General features: G+C 38.3%; 1 non-coding gene across 1 annotated transcript; it reads left to right on the forward strand.

Annotated features, from left to right (window-relative positions):
* Nucleotides 1-6294: 6294 nt before the first annotated feature.
* On the forward strand, nt 6295-6350 carry LOC148808420 (U7 small nuclear RNA). Its single transcript, XR_016088203.1, has one exon. It is a non-coding gene; the product is annotated as a U7 small nuclear RNA (small nuclear RNA).
* Nucleotides 6351-22189: the final 15839 nt, after the last annotated feature.

A 22189-nucleotide genomic window follows, 5' to 3' on the forward strand; every position in this document is an offset into this window, starting at 1 on the left:
TGGTCGTGTCTACAATAGTGACTACTGTAGTTGATCAGTCTGTAGATCTGAGCAGTGGGACTCAGATCACACAGAAGACCTGTCTGTGTGTGATTCCACACAAACCCTGGGATTCAGCAGCTCCCACATGCCTTTCACAGAGAGTCTTATAAATCTACAGTTAAACAGAGTCTGATAACAATTATACAGTTAATTCAATCATCAGTCCAGCTGTGGAGTGCTGGGAGGAAATAAAACCAGGAGATGCACTTGAACCTCCAGGATTAGGAGTCTGATCCTCCAGGCTTCTATTCTGTGGAGATTCGTGTAAAACGCTTAAAAGCGCTTATTATAGAGACCTGTGCTCTTTCTCTTCTGCTCCACAGGAGTATGCTTTATAACGCATTAATCTGTGAAGTAAACTGTTTTTTTCTGTTTAATGCATTTCATTCCTCGGGTTGTCGCTCTCCTTCTCAAGCTGTTATAAATCGCTTCTCTTCACAGCCTGGTGTGTTTTTTTTTTACAGATGTTATATGTGTAAGAAAAGCCCCCGGGCTCCGGACAGGAGTCTCCTCCAGTGGAGACGCTCTCTGCTCTGTCAGAAAGAGCGCTGTGACGTCACAGACACCAGCCAGAGCGTCGGGATCAGAGCGAGACCGAGGGAGGCACGCTGAGCGCACGGAGGAGAGTTACTGATCACTAATCTATCGACAACCAATTAATTCAACTGAAGAACCGTAGAATAAACAATTAACTTCACCGATTGGTGAGTATTGATTATTTTCCTGTTCTTGACCCTGTTTTAAATATCTAGAAAACAGTCAATACCGCCTGTATCGATCAATTACCATAGTGCCGTTAGTGTTAATAATGTTCAATCCGAAATTAAAGAATGATTTTTCAAATTATTATTTAGGAATTGAATCCTAGAACTAGATAAATTTGTGTAGGTAACAGTTCCATTTGTTTACAAATCATAAGTATGGCAACCACGGCGACACGCGACAAGTCACTGTGCCCGGCTGGGTGTCTCGCCTTCGTCACAAAGAGCGGCGTGACGTCACGGACAGCTACTAATACTAATGCTAGTGTATTCCTGTTAATATTAGTGAGAGTACAATTGGTAGTTTTAATATTAATGATAGTGTTCATGTGAGTATTAATGATGATAGTGCTACTGATAGTTTAAATGCTAGTATTCATGTTAATATTAGTGCTTATTATAGATTTACTGTTAGACTATTTACACTAGTAGTCATGTTAGTTTTAGTGATAGCATTACTGCTATTATTAGTATTAGTAGTGTAGTAGTAACTTTGTGTTATTGTTAGTAATAATGATAGTGTTAGTCATAGTGATAGTGTTACTGTCGTAATATTAGTGGTATTTGTGTTAGTGTTTGTTATAGTGTAACTGTAGGTAAGAGTGTATGTGGTGTCCGTCAGTGTGTGAGTGTGTGTCTGTGAGTATGTGTACTGTCTATGTGTGTTTCTGTAAATGTGTGTGTATCAGTGTGTGGGTGTGTATCTGTGAGTGTAGTGTCTACAGTATATGTGTGTGTCTGTGAATGTGTGCTAGTTTGTATTTGTGCATGTGTGCATGTGTGTGTGTGATTGTGTGTGATTGTGTGTATAAATGTGTATGGTGTCAGTCAGTATGTGTAGTGTCTGTGAGTGTGAATGTGTGTGAGTGTGTGGGTGTACTGTACATTGGGTTGCTGTAAGTGGAGCCCAAAGCTGTACTTATTATTTTACAAGAGAATGCACCTGACAAGCTGGACAGTATGCTTCTCAAAGCGCTTTACAGGATAACAACAACAACAACAACAACAACAACTTACAAGTTCTGGGAGAAAAAATATTATCAATATTAATAATAATAATAAACATTATTTTATATAGCGCCTTTAAAGGTGGCTTCACAAAGTACTTTACAGGATAACAACTGATGAAACAACAGTGGCTGGGGGTTGAAAATACCTGTGAAACCGGTTTGTTCACAAACAATGTACTGTAGGCACAGAGACTCAGTAGCAATAGCAATTACTGTAGCAATAGCAAAATAGCAATATTATGGACACACAACTGACTTTTTTAAAAAAAAAAAAAAATTTTGACAGCTGTTTTTTGTTGACAGCTTAACACAAGTTTATCAGTGAAAAGACCACGAGAATTCGTCCTCCCCGCTACATTCTCAGAGTAGAATAGAATTTATTATTAGCACAATTTATTACAGTGCTAAATTTACATTATATTATTGATAACTAATAATTTATGCTAATACCTAGCTTTCTTAACACGAGAAGTACTACTGTAAGTAAGGGAACAAGTAATAGGAAGGAGACTCGGAGACCGCTTCAGAGAACACGTCAGGGCTGTGAAGATTAAAGATCTCTCCAAGCCCTTTGTTTCTCATTTCACCTCTGATGGCCACAACCACTCTAATCTCTCCGTCTGTGTTCTCAAAGACGGTTCTCCGAACTCATACATCAGAAAGACCACCGAAACTAAAATTATTCTGCAGCTAGGATCACACATTCTCCCTTCCCTTAACGACAGACTACTGTTCTTTTAAATTTTCTCCATTCATTGGAAGTTTCATTTCACACCTCTCTGCACCCATTCTGACTTCACACCTCTTGATTGGGCTCTCTTTCTGTCCCCTGCTCCCGCCTCTCACTCCTCCTCCCTCCCAACCTTTGTTCTCCTGCTACTTTACCTTTGCCTACTGCCCTGTCTCTCTCACACCTGAAGAAGGCTCCACGGCCGAAACGTTGTGTTCTCTTTCTTCTTTTTTTCAGCATGGAATAAACCTATTACTTGTTACTTTGCAGCCTACGCATGCTGACACAGCTACCCACCTGAACTACTACTGTAAGTACTTACTGCACTGTACTAAAGTACTACTGTAAGCAAAAAAAAGGGGTTTTGGAGGGGGGGAGGTGTCTTTCGCTGGAAGACTCACCCCCTTCTACTTTGAAAATACCTGTGAAACCGGTTTAATTCGTCACAGCCAGCACTCCCGCAGAGAGTGATGAAAACCGCGCAGACCCAGGAGAATGAACATTAATATGTTGGGCTTTTGGGTTCAGGTGGATTTGCGCCCTACAGTTCAACCTGCGGTACCGCTGTGTACTGTACATACAGTACGAACATGTGTTATTTTGAAATATAAAAAATGTCAATATACTGTAGTGTCTATAATATTTGCTATTTTAGTTTTTCAAATAAATGTTTCTGTTTAAAGAAAACTCATAGCAATGGATTAATTGCTGGATTTGAAAACCCAACCTCAAGCTTATATTGTAAATCTGTCGCTTAAGCCATGACACCACTGAGGCAAGTCATGTGACACACACTGAAACAGCAATACAGATATCACAGTAATATGGTCGGAAGGTCAACCACATGTAAGACTTTGGTGCTTAAAATATTTAGGGAGAAATGGAGTATTGGTGTGTATTTTTTCTTTAAAATACCAATAACAGCAACATACAGTTTACATAATATGTTTATGTTCCTAAATTTATATAGTTTATGACCTTTATGACCTTCGTTGTGCTCCTCTGCGTTTTATGCTTAGCTACTAAAATTTCCCTTTAGTGGTAAAATTCCATATAAATATTCAATACTAAGTGGATTAAAATGTGCACAGTAAAGAGATTAAATGATTAAATCTTTTCACTAACGACCAATACACTACATTATCTTCCATGTCGCATTAACATTGGAATGTTTTTTTTACAAGTATCAAAAGAAGCGATACACAACCTGTCTCCTCTATAACTCTTCAGTTTACAGAGAAATTCCGCCAGAGCCTCACAACATTGTCCAATAATACTCTTCTCATGTCTAATTTTTAGTTAAGCAGGATTTGAGCTGCAGACCATAACAGACCAAAAAACAGAATCCACCTGCGATTCGGGTGTTAACAAAATGTGTTTACAAAGAAAGTGAAATACAGTAATACTACCAGCTATATAGATACATATATTTAGATATTTAGATCCTTAAATTAATATCATTATTAATTTCTTTAGATACGTGATTACATATTATATTCTCGATTATAAAACAGATAATTCTGGTCCTGGAATCTGACTGGCTGACACCCTTCTGAAGTGGTACCATAATCTCTGGTATACGGACATTCCAGAAATTTAACTTTTTACTGTGTGATAAATTTTTAAGACTACTTCTTAGCATAGATAAGAAAGCGTAGATAAAAAGCTTGGATTCTCATGTATCTGATACAAATATCTTTTAATACAGTCTTTGTTGTGCTCTTGAGGATCCTTGTGATATTTTGAGCTCTGGTTGAATGATAAGTGTTGCAGTTTAAATAATTTTCGTTGTTAGAAATTATGAAATGCTCTGTTAAAAGCAAGGGAGTTTTTATGTCCGTTATAGTAAAAGAAAATGCCTGGCAAAGTAGGGCTTGGACAGTTTCCAGGTGCTTGTACAAATGTGCTAAAGAAATTAACAAAAAAAGTAATTTATTCCTTTATCATATTGGCTAGCTAATGTCCTGTCCTTGTTAGTTAGATCAACGAAATGCTATGGTGTTTGTCAAAGAAAAAAATAAAAGTATTTTTGTTTAAAATGACGGTTAGAAAGAATGTGGACCAGTGTAATACTTTGAGTTTACAGCTTGTCCAAAGTCATTCATTATTAATACTATTAGTAATATCTTCGGGAAAGGCTTTGATGCATAAAATATTTCTGCATAATTAAAATATTTCTGATAAAGGTAGGTTGTGTACTTTTGTCCAACTGAGCAATCTTGCTTTCATAAAATGTACCAACTTCTTAATGACTGATGATTAACATGCTGTAATACACAGTTTAAATTTAAAAGGTCAAATGCTGTACATGAGAGGTTAAGCTTTATTGGCTCCTCCTGGTGGTTTTACAAGGTGATTCCGGATACTTTCCGGTATGACGTCAAATGATGCGTTACACCGCGTGATACTGCGTGAAACTGCGTTTTGATGCGACATGCCCACCTTGGTGTACCACCAAATACCCCACCCATTTTGAATGGCTGCATCTGTATGTCGGTGCTGTGGGACACCTGGCATCATCTTGCACAATGAAATTTCGCAAGACCTGCAGCAATCAGGGACATTTTCCCTCTGATTGTTTAATGTCTCCCATGTGCTTACCACTATGAACCTTCTTGTACCACAGGTGCCTCACTCCCAGCTCTTGCTTTGTGACAGCAGTCGGATGTGAACAGGAGACTGGGCTTTGTGAGCCCAGTTGGAGGGCTGGTTACAGGCCCTTTCACCTCAGCCTGACCGCTGCTTGATTTGGGCTGTGGTGAACAGTGGGAAGGATACCCTGTGGAGATTGAGGAACATGGGGGTGTTTATAGACATCGAGGTTCCAGTGAAGGGAGCAGGTAGCCTGGCCCTGTTCATTTTTAGAGACAGCTACAGTGGTGTGAAAAAGTGTTTGCCCCCTTCCTGACTTCTTATTTTTTTGCATGTAGGTTTGGATTTTTTTTTCCCTTAATAATAAAAACCTTCATTTAAAAACTGCATTTTGTGTTTACTTGTGTTATCTTTGTCTAATATTTCAATTTGTTTGATGATCTGAAACATTTCAGTGTGACAAACGTGCAAAAAAATAAAAAAATCAGGAAGGGGGCAAACACTTTTTCACACTACTGTATAACCTAATGACATGGTTTCATGTATATTGTTTTGGGTATATTTATTAAAGTTTCCTACTTTGTGAATATTTGTATTTGTTTGTGAAATTAAAATAAAGTTCTTAAAAATAAATAATAAATAAATGGAAGGTTTTCTGAAGTCAGAAAGCCAATTTATTTGGTGGAAAAACAGATTGGTGAAGCTCCTCCTCTTCCTTACCTTACAAGGAGAATTACAAGGTCATCTCCAGAGCTACAATCTAACAGTTGCAGTCACTATCCAGTGTATTTGTTTACATTTTTTGTTTCTGGCGTAGCTGTCATATTAATTATGCTAATATGTAACTTAACTCCAGCATGAATAACTAGAAGAGGAGATCAGCTCCATTCCAGACCATGGGAGACTTGTGATTGGCTGGGCCAGATCTCTCATTTGCATATTGGATTTGGAAATATAACACTAAACCCTCTTCTTGCATGGATTGAATTTACACCAAGAGTCACCTACTGTGTATTGCCACTTCAGTTTTTTATGAGTAGTTGGGATTACCAGTTGACAGGCTTTATTTGTTGAATTTTAAATCGTCTTGTATTATCACCCTGACTGGCCTGTACTCAAAGTTTGGTAAGGTACATGTGTTTTCATTTCCTTTACCAAGTGGAATTTTTGCTCTTTAGTTTTGTCTAGAAGGCTTTCTGAAGGCAGGAAGCCCATTTTTGGTGAAAAAAGGTATTGCACTTGGATATCATGATAAAGCTGTGTGCTTCCATACAATCTAGCAGTTATGATTCCTGGTATTTGACTGTGATTCCCTGGGTTCAACCTTAGGTGTGGGAACGTGTCTTTTTTGCCTTTTCGTTTTCAATTGATCAGCACAGTATAGAAAATAGACCCATAAAGCAACGTCAGCAATGAAAAATGTGAAAAAAGTGATCACTTGTTTTAGCTTGCTTTCAAAAACAAACCCTTTGATGTGTTAAGAGAATGTGATAACCACTACACTGCGCAAGGTGGGAATGAGTGACTTGCAGAGAGTGTTGAACTTTGAGAAAAGGACTTTTCTAAGGAATATATTTCCACTTTCTGAAGAGGAGATTTTCTCCATTTCTGTAGTCTGACTTCCTCTATGCTAGAGAGCTGTAGAATGTGGAGTCACCTATCCAGTTCTGGGAACAGTGTAGGTAACAGGTTTGTTACTGCCTGATGAGCACTGTAAATAAATACAGCAGAATAAAGACACTGTGAGTATTTGAAGAGAATGAACAATCTTTTACGTCTCACCACGTTCAATGCTGCTGTCATTTCTGTAATATTGTGATTATCACGTTCATCACACATGCGCAAGATCCCCTGTTTGAAATCGGGCAGAAACAGGTGTCTTTTTTTCCTCTCACATTTTGCAATTCTGCCAGTGTTTTATGGATCTTGTTTTGTCTTATTGCAAGAACTCGCATTTCCTGTGTCATTCATGATCACGTCAAACAGCCAGCAGATCATGTCACCTTTCAGATAGTCATTCTTCTGCTTCCTAAATTTCCTAGAGACAGGTCATTTCAGCAGAACTGACAAACTTGGCAAAGCAACCTGATAAGACCAGGTCCTAGAAGTCACTAGTCACTGCTGCCTAGAAGTCACCAGTCACTGCTGCCGAAATGCAAGCCCTTCCTCCAGCCTGAAGAAGTTGATCCTACATTACTCATGAGGAAGATGTATCTAACAGACCTCAGAGAGCTGAGCTGGATCACTTCCCTTCTGAATGACGTTGCAGTAACACTCTACCACTCCTCTTCGTGCATTCATGCTGGAACTTCAGGAGGCTACTGCAGACAGCAGAGGTTGGATCATACATGGAGGTTGAAATAGCTCAGCTGATAAAGCCTTAGACTGACGCTCTAAAGGTCCCTGGTTCAATCTGGGGTTTTGGCATTTTGTTTCGTTGCGCCATTTGTTCCTCTCTGCAATGCCCTGTGTCCAAAGTCACACTTCCCTTTCTCAGTCTGAATCCCAAACTAGAGTCTTTGTGTCCTTGAGTCCCTCTTTTACCAACACTGATGAAGTACAGAAATAACTTGTTTTGCACTCTTTATTGTGTTTATGGTGGGACCTGTATTTCTCTATGAATTTCCTTAGTGACAGCCCATTTGTTTCAATATATTTCTGGTGAAGTTATTACATCGGTCTCCCCTGGTGGCTTGTTTTCATATCCCACTTCTGACAATGACTTTTCTTATGTCACTTTGATGGGAGTACAATTGGAAAAAAAACTAAAATGTGTGTAGTTGTTTCCATATCAAACCCGTCTTCCATTTTATACAGTATTCCACAGGAGTGAATCAATTCCTTGTTTAATTTTGCAAATGACCCTGCTGTCAAAAAAACTAAATTCCCATGTAGCCAAGGAGTTGCTGAAAAGCAACTTCACTTTGATGTTTTGTGTTGTTATAACTAATTCATCTCCTTTTTAAAAACAAATTCTGTAGGAAGAAAGGTGTCTCACACTACAGTTTAAATTTTAAACAGGTCATAGAAAAAGCTCCTTAGCTCCCTGTCAGGAATCAAACCCCACTCTCCTGTATGAGAGGCAGGGATTCTCACCATGGTTAAATTGCAACCGTAATAATATTGACAACATTAATAAATGCATATATAATTGAAATTGAAAACATATCTAACACAGCATCTTTTCCGGTTATATACCACAATGCATTGCTGATATTTGTTGTTTGCCATTAAGGTGCCTGTATGCCATTACTGTCATGTTTTTCTCAGCAATTGTCTTTTGATGCGTAAGTATAAATAATGATAATACTATTTGAATGCATACAGGTCTTAATATTATTTTGATTAAAAATAGTACGTTAATAAGCAATAAATGGTATATAAAATAGTGTGAAGGTGAAGATCACACAAAATCAACTACAAATGTGGGAATTTTACATTTTTAAGATTATAAATTGCATGTAGCACATTAGCAACACTACAGTAATGCTAATATAACAATAGTGTTAAAAACTCCTGACCTAATTCCTTACAAATGCTGATACAAAATGTGAATGATTTCAGAGTTTCGGGTATTGGGTCTCCTGATAGAGATCAGAGATGAACTGAGGCATGTGGGAAAGTGTACAGAACTGGTGAACTCACAATTCTACTTCAAGAGGCTGAGCACAATGGAAGAGTCCTGTATACACAAGTGAGTCCTTGACAACATGGACAATCAAAACCTACTGGTATGATATTATATTCTCTCTGTGGTGTATTCACTACTAGTATTCTAGGTTACAGATAGGTCATTATATGACAGCTTACATCTGATTAATAGGATCCATCTCTGGCAAACATTCTTATTTTTAGTTTATAATGTATAATCTTGCTAATCTTTTAATGCCAAAATAAAGTGTTTTATAAAAAGCTTCATGTTCTAAAAAGTTACTACAACTTTTGAACTTTGAAATATGGCCACTTTGTATTCTAGGACTGAGCAAATACTGCAGAAAAGTGGAGTTAAAATGTGAAAATGTGTAATGGGTATGTCTGATTAGTTGATTAGTGAAGATCCAGTAGTAAAAATAGCTTCTAATATTATTTCTAATATAATATTATTTCCAGACAAACCAACTTTGGAGAGTAGGCAACAGTGATGTCAGAGAGAGTGTGTTCACAGTGTTGTCAAGGTATTGCTTATGGATTTATTAAATGATTTTACATTACATTGTTACTTTAATCAAGTTAAAATATTCACAAAATTTAGCTTAAAGATACCTTGTTAACAACTGAATTTACAAGGTGTAAAACTGCAAAATTGTCTCTTTAAATATAAGGATTACAGTAGTACATTTGATACTAAATAATGGAGTAAATAAACATTGAGTGAAAACTCGCTTGAGAAATGTCTAAGCTCAGTCATAATTTGGTTTTCAGACTTAAGACAAATGAACTGATGATGGAATTCAACTTCGCTGGCACAAACCAGAAAGATCAAAGACAAAAGAGGTGCCTGGGAGACACAAATCTTTTTAGAGCAATTAAAGGTACTCTTATTCTATGTTGTATTTTCAAACTTTGGGTACTCTTTAATTAAGACAGACTTTATTGCTCAATTACTATGATGCAAGCTAAACTTAATACATTGATTAAGCTTTGAGCTTAGTAAACCTTAATGGTTCTTTTTTGAGATTATATTCAAGAAGAGATTAATCATCATTTATCTGAGTACTAATATTATAACATTTTTCCTAGCTGTGGTGCTGAAGTCCCACCCAACAGCAACAGAAAAATAAATAAAAGAGCACACAATGCGTTATTTTAAGAATGCGTATGCAAGGCAGTGGGCCTGGAAGTCTGGACACTGAAAATGATAAGTTGCTGATCCTAACTGTTAGGACAATTGAACAGGGCTTTGAAAATGGTGAACAGTAAAAATCGTCTTAACTTCACAATGTAATAATAATTTCTTGGAGATATACAAGTTGTAAATTTTAAAACTTATATTTGAATCAAAATATGGTTTTGAGTTAAATATTAGCGTGTTCACGTAATTGTGTTTGTAAATATATTGCCATGTTACTAGAATTTGTAGCTGAAGTTTACTAGTTGTGTTTTTTTTTATTTTTGATGATTAGCCATATGTTGATTACTATATTGTATATAATGTATAATTTGAGCTAGATATTTTTTAAGAGTGAATGATTGTATATTTTCAGAATAAATTTCTAAACCAAATTATTGGCTTGATTTACTGGTTTCGATTCCTATAAAACCTATCTTTGATGTATAATAGACCTTTAACCATATATGTATTATAGTCCTCTAAAGTTATCCGTATAATAGAACTCCAACAATTTATGTATAATGGACATATAATCATAGATGTATAATTGGTGTATAACAATATACGTATATTAGAATTTCATTCTAGACTAATTACGGACCACATTTATACGTCTAAGGTATGTGTTTAATAGACGTTTATTCTACATCTTTTGCCCACTGGGATTGACCTTCTTGAGACTTGGTGGGAATACAAATGCTTTGCATGTATCGAATTATAGCACTTAACAACTGAGTACCTGAGTTGATATCACCGGGCAATTTCCAATAATGACCAACATCATTAACTTCAAGGAAAAATAAGATTCACACATGGAGTTTTATCTTGGAATGGAGGGCGGGAGAATTTGTTTATACTCCCGTTGCATCTTGAGCTAAACTATTTTAAAAATTTTGCAGATTTGCTCAAGACACTTGAAATTGCCTTAAAGAGAGTTTTCATGAAGACGTACGTCGGCTAGCTCTCCACTGTTAATTGACAGGACTTTTGAAGAAACTGTTCTCATGCAACCAACATACAAATTACACATCTTAATGAACATGAAGGGAAATCTGTGTTGTGAATAATATAAAACTGTCACTACACATGATTGAGTCCTTGAGTCTGGCACCTAAGACCACTCAGCCATCCTAACAAGCAGTGGAGGCTGGGGTGTTGAATGTGCCCGTTGTTTTGTCGAAGGATTATTAACTACTACTGACAGTTCTTTTCTTGTTATTACAGAGATTTCTACATTGCAAGACAATTGACGATATAGATAAAGGAAAGTCTTGGTAAACAAAACAGGCACGGAGGGGGTTCAAACGCGTGATCTTTTGTTTACAAGACCGACACCTTACCACTTGGCCACCACACCTCCCATGTCACTTGTTTTTCCCATCAAGGCTAACACGTTTTTAAAATAAATAAATTAAATCTTTGTGCACAAATTGCAATATAGGAGGAGTAAAACAAATATGATTATTATATGATTGTTCAAATTAATTCTACTGAAACTGATTAAATCACATGGAAGCAACAACAACAAAACCGTTATTCTTAACAAGGAGATACTGGGCAGCAGTGGGATTCCAACTCACGCCCCCGAAGAGACTGGAGCTTTAATCCAGCTCCTTATAGCGCTCGGCCAGGTTACCCTTGAGAGTAGTTCTTCAGCAGTTTTAGTCTGACTATGTGGTGTTATGATGTGTAGAAGCGACTGTACCTCCTTTTTCTAAGATGCTTCCTCTCACTTGGTGATATATTCAATTGTTTTGCCCTCTGAATATAGTTCTTCTGTGGAGCAGGCTTCAGACTTTGCGTATAGCGTAGATACATGTAGATATTTTATTTTTACAGGAAGACGCATTCCGAAACATATCTCTCCAGTTTTAGAAACATTTTGAACGGCGTATTTTTTAAAAGGCACAAACCGAATTTTAATTGCAGACTGTAGATCTGTGCAAATCGTACTAGATTTGATTGAGATTCTGAAATACTTCTAGCAAAGATATTCAGGTTCCCATGAACCTTTGTTAAAGAACAAACTGCTTTGCGTCCAATCTCTGATGTCAATATAAACTCGGACGTGATGATCTGTAGATGTGTAGTGTGCCTTTCCTCTTGTCGTATTCAAGAGTATTCACTGCGTGAGCTCCTCACTGCGTGTCTTGTACTCTACTGTGATTTCATTTAGATTATCTCCGTGGAGTGCAGTGACAAGATCGTCTTGAACATTTTCGGTTTGTGAAAGGAAACACTAAAGAAAACCAAGTGATGAACATTTAAAATAACCACAGAACAGCTAGAAGAGTGAAAGATACAAGACGATTTATAATGACATTCACAATAGATTTAAGGAAAGCACAACCGCCCGAACAGGGACTTGAACGCTGGACCCTCAGATTAAAAGTCTGATGTTCTACCAAGCAGTTTCATCTGTGTTTTCAGCTACAGAAGCTCCCTGTTGAATTTATGTTGGTTCTTGTGTTACGAACCCAAGCGTGCAGCATTTGTGTCAGCAGTACTATACAGGTAAGTCGAATACACTTTCAGGGGCTGCATCTGTAGCGCTTCATCTAAGAGGATTGTTAGAGCACAGTTACATTCACCCACCCAACTTATTCTTTGATCATCTAAGAGGATTTTTTTACTTTCGCACACGGTTACATTCGCCCACACAACATATAATCTCTGAATGTCCAATGGCTCAATAACCCCGTTTTCCCCTGGGAACCACCAGTGTACAGTCCCATCCCATTCAAAAATATAACAGATATATTCAATTGATATATTCAATTAACAAATATAAAAAGATATTATGAAGAAGAGAACTCTTGATTATATAGATCCAGGTTTACACAATTAATTTCATGCATACTCGAACTGCCTGAAGTCTTGCTCTGCTGTTTTAAATATACCTCCAAAGCATTTAGTTGTGTTAACTACCAAATTATTTGAACTAATTTAACGTTATATTCAGGAAATTCAGAGAAAGTCTTCAGACTTGTCGTGGCTGTTGAAGAAGCCACCTGTTGAATCTCACCAGGGATTTCTTGAGAGATCATTCAGCGAGCGAGTCCTCCTTCTGCACTCCACACTGAGCTGAAAGCTGCATGAACTCCTCACTGTGTGTCCTGTACTGTTGCAAGTGCTCTCGTCTAGATGTGGAGCACAGCGACAAGAACACCTTGAACTTTTTCCATAAGTGAAGGAAAAATTAAAAGAGCATGAAAAGTATGGATTGTATAAAATATCCATTGGACAACTCGAGAAAAAACTGAAGGACTAAACAATGACTTTTGATGATTACAAGAGATTCAAGAAACACAACCGTCCGCACACGGGCTTGGATCCTGAATGCTTAAGTTAAAAGACAAAGCGAAGGATGCGAACTGTAAACTCTCTTCACGTCTTACAGTTTATGAAATAAAACAATTTCTTACTTTCTTAATAATTTCTTATTACTACATACCCACACATACACTTACACATATACAACTACACACTGACAGACACCACACACTCACAGACACACACCATACAAACACTTTCACAGGCATGCATTCACAGAAACAAAGAAATGCTACAAATACTCACAGACACACTTATAGACACCACACACTCAGACACCCCACATGCTTACACACTAACAAACACCACACACTTACAGACACAAATGCACAGACACCACATACACAGGTATCTACAGATACACGATAACTAACATTAACACAAATAACTCCACATATTACAACAGTAACACTATCACTAAGACATACATATAACAATATCAATAACATTGACACAAACTACTTATAATAACAGTTAAGCTATCATTAAAACAAACACTACTACTACTGTTAATACTCTAACAGTAACACTATAATTATAATTAATATTAACATGAATATGAACATTAAAACTAAAACTATCAGTATCGCTATCATCATTAATACTCACATGAACACTAGCATGAAAACTACCAGTTGTACTCTCTAATATTAACATGAATACACTTGTATTAGTATTAGTTGCTACTCATGACGTCACATCGCTCTTTGTGACGAAGGCGAGACACCTAGACGCGCACAGTGACGTGGCGCCTGTCGCCGTGGTTATCATACTTATGATTTATATACACTGGAAAAAATGCATTTAATCTGTTACTTACATACATTTATCAACTTGGAATATAATTTTCTAAGCTCTAGGATACAGTTACCTAAATAATAATATGAATAATCATTGTTTAATTTCAGATTGAACATTATTAACATTAAACGCACTATGGTAATTGATCGATACAGTCTTTATTGACTGTTTTCTAGATATTTAAAACAGGGTCAAGAACGGGAAAAGAATCAGTACTCACCAATCGGTGAAGTTAATCATTTATTCTACGGTTCTTCAGTTGAATTAATCGGTTGTCAATAGATAAGTGATCAATAACTCTCTGTGCGCTCAGCGCGCCTCCCGCGGTCTCGCTCTCTGATCCCGGCTCTCTGGCTGGTGTCTGTGACGTCACAGCGCTCTTTCTGACAGAGCAGAGCGCGTCTCCGCCGGAGGAGACTCCTGTCTGGCGCCCCGGGTGGCTTTTCTAACAGATATAACATCTCTAAATGAAAACACACCAGGCTGTGAAGAGAAGGGAATCATAACAGTTGGAGAAGGAGGAGAGCGACAAAACAAGGAATGAAATTCATTAAACAGGAAAATAAAATAGTTTACTTCGCAGATTAATGTGTTACAAAGCGTTCCCATGTGGAGCAGCAGAGAACGAGCAGTCCCTGAAATGAGCACTTTTAAGGGTTTACACGAGAGCCAGGAAGATCAGACTCCTGATCCTGGAGGTTAAAATGTGTATACTGGTTTTATTTCCACCCAGCTCTCACTTCTATAGGTGGTCTGATGATTTAAATTAACTGTATAACTGTTACAAGTCTTAATCTAATTGTAAATTTATAAGACTGTCTGTGAGATACTTCTGAGAGCAGCTGAATCCCAGGGCTGGTGTGGAATCACACACAGACAGGTCTTCTGTGTGATCTGAGTCCCATCTGCTCAGAGCTACAGACTGGTCAACTGGTCACTATTGGACACACAACCATCGGACCATTGGCTACTAATAATCAAATACTGATCAGAGTGTCACTGCTGGTGTTTATTACATAAATACTAAGATAATTCCACACTCACTTGTGTTATAAAATATTTATAAAAGATGTTTGGAGGCTGACATACAGTAAAGACAGTAATACTGAAGGGATGGAGGTCCTGGAAAGGGTTAATAGAAACTTCTTGCTTCTGACCTGGAACAGAGCCCACAGCTGCCAGATCAGTGAGCCCTGAGCCCAGTTCACAGAGGAGAACCAGGAGAATATTGATTTTTTATTCTGCCTCTGAGAATTTTTCTTCTTTGCCAAGTGGTGTTACATCCCCTTCAGATACTCTACACAGACTGCCAGAGAGAAGAGGAGAGAGATGGACAGATAAGAGCAGACAGAGCAAGAGAGACATACTGTACGTCTTGATTTACTTTGAAGCAAGTGTTCATTTCCTTTCTGGAACAAGCTGTTTCTGAACTTCAAGAAATTCATACAACTTCTGAAAGATAAAATACAAATCTTGCTTATCCACTTTCTCCACTTAAAAGTGGAGAAAAACAACGGCAGTGCATCTCCGTCGGCTTGATTTAGCTTAATACAAGTATTCACTTCCTTTTCTGGAAATTACAGCCTGCGAAAGATGAATTAAAGTTCTTGATTAATCTTCGTCAGTGCAGAAGAAATACTGCCGGCTGGCAGGAAAATGCCAGTATTTTATTTTCTTTAACTACAAACGTATGAATGGTGAAAATGTGTCCCTGTGCAGCTATTTAACAGAGAGCTGGTGGTTCAACCCCACTCAGGGTTGGAGATTTAAAACGGTATGTCGGTTTAGCGAAGGTGAAAGTTTATCCACCCAGACGTTTGTACTTTCCAGTTCTTCCAAACAAAATTGACAAAAAACTGTTTTTCACACTGTGTCGTACGTGTGCTGAAACAAAACAGACCACCCCCTGCAAGCACAGTGATGAAGATCGCGCCTTGACTGGTGTCTGGTGCACCCCTGAATTACAGATGGCCTTAGATCTGGGGTATAGAGCGTGTAAAATTTACAAAATTTGGCATTTCGAAAAGGCCTCACACAATCTTTTTTCCAACTACAACAAACTGCATCTGAAAGGGAAACAGGAAGCTTCGGGGTTTTCAGAATGGTGTACAGATGTCGGGAAACAACAAAGATATATCAGCGAATATTATGAAAAAGAGGGTGTCCGGCTGGACCCCGGCAACATTAAAAAGAATCCGGCCAAAAGACAGCTTTCAAAAATTGCCTTGAACAGTTTGTGGGGCAAGTATGGGCAAAGAGACAATTTACCACAGACCACCATTGTGAGAAAGCCCGATGAATTGTTCAGGTACTTATTTACGCCATATCATGAGGTGTCAGCCTGCGAGTTTATCGATGAAATCACAGCCTGTGTTACGTGGAAACACACTAAACACCACTATAAAGGCCATTCAAACACTAACATTTTCATCGCTAGCTTTACAACCGCCTATGCCCGCTTGGAGTTATACAACCTGCTAAATGCTTTCCAAGGCAGCTGTCTGTACCACGACACAGATTCCGTTATCTTTGTGAGCCAGGAGGGTGAGTGGAATCCGGGGCTGGGTGACTACTTGGGTGAGCTGACCAGCGAAATCGCTGCTGGACAACACATCACCGAGTTTGTGTCAACAGGACCCAAGTCGTACGGGTACAAACTGTCTGGAGGGAAAGCCTGTTTAAAGGTAAAAGGCATTATACTCAATGTGAACATTTGTGAAAAAGTTAACATTGAGAGTCTGCGGGATTTGGTTTTTGACTATGGCGTTAACCCTAATGCAGAGTGCCGGGAATTTAAACACAATTCTATTCAACAGCTGATGATCATGCGTGTTAAAAAGGATTGGCGCATTGAGACCCGGACCTTAAAGAAAACCCAGAAGGTGGTGTACGACAAGCGGGTGCTGCAAGAAAATTTGACATCGTTGCCCTAGGGATATTAACACGATGGATGTCAGGTTAAAACACCCTTTTTCATGCATTTTGTCCGGACCCTTGAATTGCGGTAAAAGTTATTTTGTAAAACAACTCTTGGAGAGCGGTGATACCGTTATGACTCGTAAACCCGAAAACATAGTCTGGTGTTACAGCTGCTGGCAACCTCTATACGACGGGTTGCTTGTGAAATTTCCATACATTCAGTTTATAGAAGGACTACCGACGTCGTTTTCCGACGACCAGCTACTGCCGCCGGGTAGAGTAAATTTGATAATAGTTAATGATTTGATGGAGTCTGCGTGTGAAAATAATGAGATAGAAAAAGCTTTTACCAAATACGTACACCACTGAAACCTCAGCATCATGTATATCGTCCAAAATGTGTTTTGTCAAGGCCGGAAAAGTAGAACCATCGCGTTAAATACAAAGTACATGGTGCTGTTTAAAAACCCTAGAGATAAACTACAGATTACAACCCTGTCCCGTTCGATGACGCTACTAAAAAACCTTTCGGTTACTTGTTGGTGGATTGAAATGCCGACACCCCAGATGACTATTGCTTGCGAACAGGTCTTTTCCCCCCAGATGTACCCACGGCTTATGTATTTAAAAAATCTAAAAGTCGGTGATCTCGCAACCACAGACTCAGTCGAAAAAACACGTTCAGGGCGTTGTCATGTCGTTCGGAGAAACCTGACTCTCTTACATTTTCTGGTGAAAGCCAGCCCCAGTCAGCGGAAAGCTATTCTCTGCGGGGCTACAAATGATCTTGTACAGGCAATAGCTAAAATCACCTTGAATACCTTGAAAGGGAACATACCGTTATCTGCTAAGCAGTTTGGGACCCCGAAGAGAAAGCATAAGCTTATAAAGACTTTGAGTCGAAAGGGTCTTTCTCTTAAACGAAAGAGACTCTTGGTAAACCAGTCTGGCGGTTTTATCGGGACCCTGTTGAGTATTGCAGTACCACTGATTACGGGGCTTGTACAACGTCAATAATGGAGCACCCTGAAAAATGTACCTGGTACCTCAGAAACAGCTCGATCGACTCCGAGAGCGGTCTGGGCTCGAAAGCGATGTAAGAAAAAGAACAACCCGTCAGTTGGATGATGAAATGAGAGACATTCTTTAGAACTCACATCTGGCCGAATATGAAAAAGTGAAATTGTACAGTCAGGTGTTACAACCATATTTGACATTAGTACGCCAGGGGACTTCCGAAAAGGGGACTTTAACTGTTGTACTACCGGAAAATGCACCCGCCGAGCTATCGCACATTAGCACAACCGCCGTCATCGAGCGACGCTGACTTTGGGTATATTTTGGACAGCGTGTCTCAGCGGTTCCGGAGAAATGCCGAGATATTGTTAAAGACCATGGCCCGCAATGAACCATTAATAGCCTGGAATGAAAAGGGGGAATTTGTGTACAAGGGGGCACCCGTTGAGGGCTCTCACATGATTGGTCTTGTCAGGGCTCTCACGCAGCAGCAAGCAGTTGTGGTCATTAAGAAGCCAAAAGGTTGGGATGTGTTCATGGAGGCTATGGCAGAAATCAACATGCTGGGCACCTTGCTAGCCAACGCTGGTAACCGAGAGCTCCTTGAAAAACTCAAGGCTGCCCCGTTGGGGTGTGCAGCATCGGTCAAAACGCCCGACCCGGTCTCTAAGATAACCGCAGAAAGGAGATGATCATTAATACCTACACCCACATGGTTGACTTTGTAACATTTTTTCTGTGGGTATGTGTGTTTGTGATAAATGACTTGAAATGTATATTAAAAAGCGTGAGCAATGTAGTTAAAAATGTTTGTAATAAAATGGCTTGAATGTAACATGTATTAAAAAAAGCTTGAGCAATATAACCGCGAATGTATAATAAAAATATTGTATTGATTTTAAATAATATTTTGCGTTCTTTTTTAAATAATAACCACACAGACAATGAAATGTTTCGATTTCATTTTTATTTTAGACGGTCGATTAACATTTATGACATGTTTTAAATTGGCGTAAACAACCGCATAATTGAACATTCCCAGTGGGAATTCGTCGAATATACGTATATTCTCGTCGAAAATCCGGCTATACGTATATATACGTCGCCGCGACATATAATCAACGTCGAATTGCAACCGTAAAATCGACGACATTAATAAACGCATATATGCACTCTTCACAGTGTACGAAGTAAATTATTTTCGCAGTAATTAATTAATGTATTATATTTATTACTATATTTATTATACATGTGTAAATAAATTAATTACTGCGAAAATAATTTACTTTGTACACTGTCCAGAGTGCCGTATACTCCTAGTTGCGGCACACACGATATATACAGTAAAAAGCCTCAGGCACTGTGTTAGATGTGTTTTCGATGTTATATATGCGTTTATTAATGTCGTCGATTTTACGGTTGCAATTCGACGTTGATTATACGTCGCGGCAACGTATATATACGTATAGCTGTATTTTCGACGAGAATATACGTATATTCGACGAATCACTGCCCACAGCTTGGCATACAAGGGTTTTGCGGAGGGGGTCTTGCCACCTGCCTGAAAAAAACAGTAAAATGTTTGAGTGCCTATAGAGTTTCTATTTTTATTTTCTTGAGAAAAGTTGATACCATTTCCTGGACACCCCGTCCCCCATCAGTGCGCGGTGCCTGGGGAAATCTCTGTAGGGGAGTGTCTGAAATTTTGAGGGGGGGGGTGATATTTTGGTTGAAACGGAGCTGTACGGTGCAGCTACCCAAATGAAATCTCGCAGGTATGCCATTGATTAGTGCTTCATGATAGAAGATAACGACTAGCAATCTGGTATTTGCGATGAAGTTCAGTTTCACATTTTTTGTCACTCTCGTGGTTTGTATTGCCTGGAGCGAAAAGTACCATAAGCGTTCATTTTTGCAGCTACATGGAGGTTCTGAATCGTTAAGAAAAAATTGTTGTTAAACCAACAGAAAGCACAGACTGCTATAACTAGTCCTAGTTATATAACGATTTTAAGTATAATGATAAACTACTGCAAGGAATCTGTCCACCTGAGCAAACAGGATCGTAATGTTGATGCTCAATAACGACACTGATATGTGCAGTTCCTAGACGGAGAGCCCTCCTGCACATCAAACAGTCCGAGTGACTGTTAGTGTCAATTAGTGTTGTCTGACCATTGACAAACTACAACTATTTTTTTAGGGCGCAAGTTAAGTAAATCCTTTTGCCCAAAACTGAAGGGGCGACATTCCCCCCTCCCCCCGTGATGCCAGGCCTGTCCCCATCCTATTCCATAATGTCATTATATATAATACCATACAACAGTGACCGATCCTTACTAACTGTATGCGTTAAAATTGCACATCAGCACATAGCAGGGGGCACATAGCCGCGATGTATTATCAATGTTAAATTTCAACCATAATATCGACAACATTAATAAAAGCATACGTTGAGAAAATATCTAACCCAGCATATTTTCCGGTTATATACCACAATGCATTGCTAGTATTCATTGGTCGCCATTTTAGCCACGTTTTTCAATCGTAGAAGAAGTCCGCAAATATCTCAGCAATCCTCTTTTGACGAGTAAGTATAAATAATAATAATAATAATAATACTATCTGAATACATACAGATCTTACTTAATATTATTTTGATTAAAATAGTATGTTAATAAGCAAAAAATAGCATATAAAAATAGTGTGAAGGGGAAGATTACAGAAAATCGTTTTGCTGTTTCTCTAATTTGAGAATCAGAAAAAACAGCACATGTTCAACGGGTCATTGAAAATAAGTATGTAACATGTACCATTAACAACGTCAATGCTAAACAACCCTTAATGTTATAGTACCCCATGGATTTGTAAGTATGTGATGATAATTTTCTCTGATTCTCCTAAAAATATATGGATATTCTTAGAAATTAGAATTGCCTCAGCAAGATAACGATATGTTTTTATGGGAAAAAAATAATTGCGGTGTTATACTCCTTTCTGTGTGATTTCAGAAATAATGTTATTGTTCTAAATTTAACTAGGCAATGATACACGGGAAATACCTGCGTAGTGTGACCTTTCTTACTCACCCTTTTAAAGTTAACAACGTTTTTATCGCAGTCATTTTGTTCTTTTAATCAAATTAGATTATATAAATGTAAACAATAAAAAATCTCTGTTAAAATCCCAAAAATAAAACTGATGACAGGAATTGCGGGAAATTACCGAGCGTACGGTATGGTCTAAAACGTGCAACAGTGCAGTATGTAATTTATTTACACAGCTTTGCATACAGGGGTTTCGCGAGGGGGTCTTGCCACCTGCTTGAAAAAAATGTAATTATATGTTGATTTCTTTGAATGACAATATTTCTATTTTTATTTTCTTAAGAAAAGTTGATACCATTTCCTTTTATATTCCATCGTCCTTATAGTACCTTACATACAACAGTCACTGTTTATTTACTGTTTATTTGCATGTGTTACAATTATCTGTAGGTGCACATCAGCACGCAGGGGGCACACCAAATCAGACTTTATGTCAAAGGACTATTTATCCCGATGGAGGAAGCGACATGCAGAGATAAATGCTCTTGCAGAATCCAGCAGTGATGATCAAGATGACAGTTTTCACATAGATGACACCAAGGACGAGAATGTGGAACAATCGTCTGGTGATATGGGTGCTTGTGTCAGTGATGACATTACACATCAGGATTCAAATGACTATGGGTACACTGAAGAAGTTATTACTTCTGAAGAAGAAATCTTGAATGAGGTTGAAAAGTCTGACTCTGATGAATCTGATGTAACTGACCCCAGTCCTGAATCTACTGACCTTGTAGATGAGGCACAGACTGACCCAGCAAGGCCAAATCTATCTACCGAACTTGTAGCTTGGTCTGCAAAGCATGGTTGTAAAAGACAGTGTTTCAATGATTTATTGGAGATATTGAGATGTCCAGGACTCTCCTACAAACACCTAATAAAGTGCAAATCAGTGATAAATGCGGTGTTCAGTACATTTACTTTGGATTAAAGAAAGGAATCCTGAAAAACATCTTCTAAAACATTCCAAGAAGGCATGCATTCTGTAGACCTGTGTATCAATGTTGATGGAGTTCCTCTCTTCAAATCTACATCTGTGCAATTTT

This window comes from Atractosteus spatula, unplaced genomic scaffold, assembly GCF_055471065.1.
Source record: "Atractosteus spatula isolate fAtrSpa1 unplaced genomic scaffold, fAtrSpa1.hap1 Scaffold_215, whole genome shotgun sequence".
NCBI classification, from domain to species: Eukaryota; Metazoa; Chordata; class Actinopteri; order Semionotiformes; family Lepisosteidae; genus Atractosteus; species Atractosteus spatula.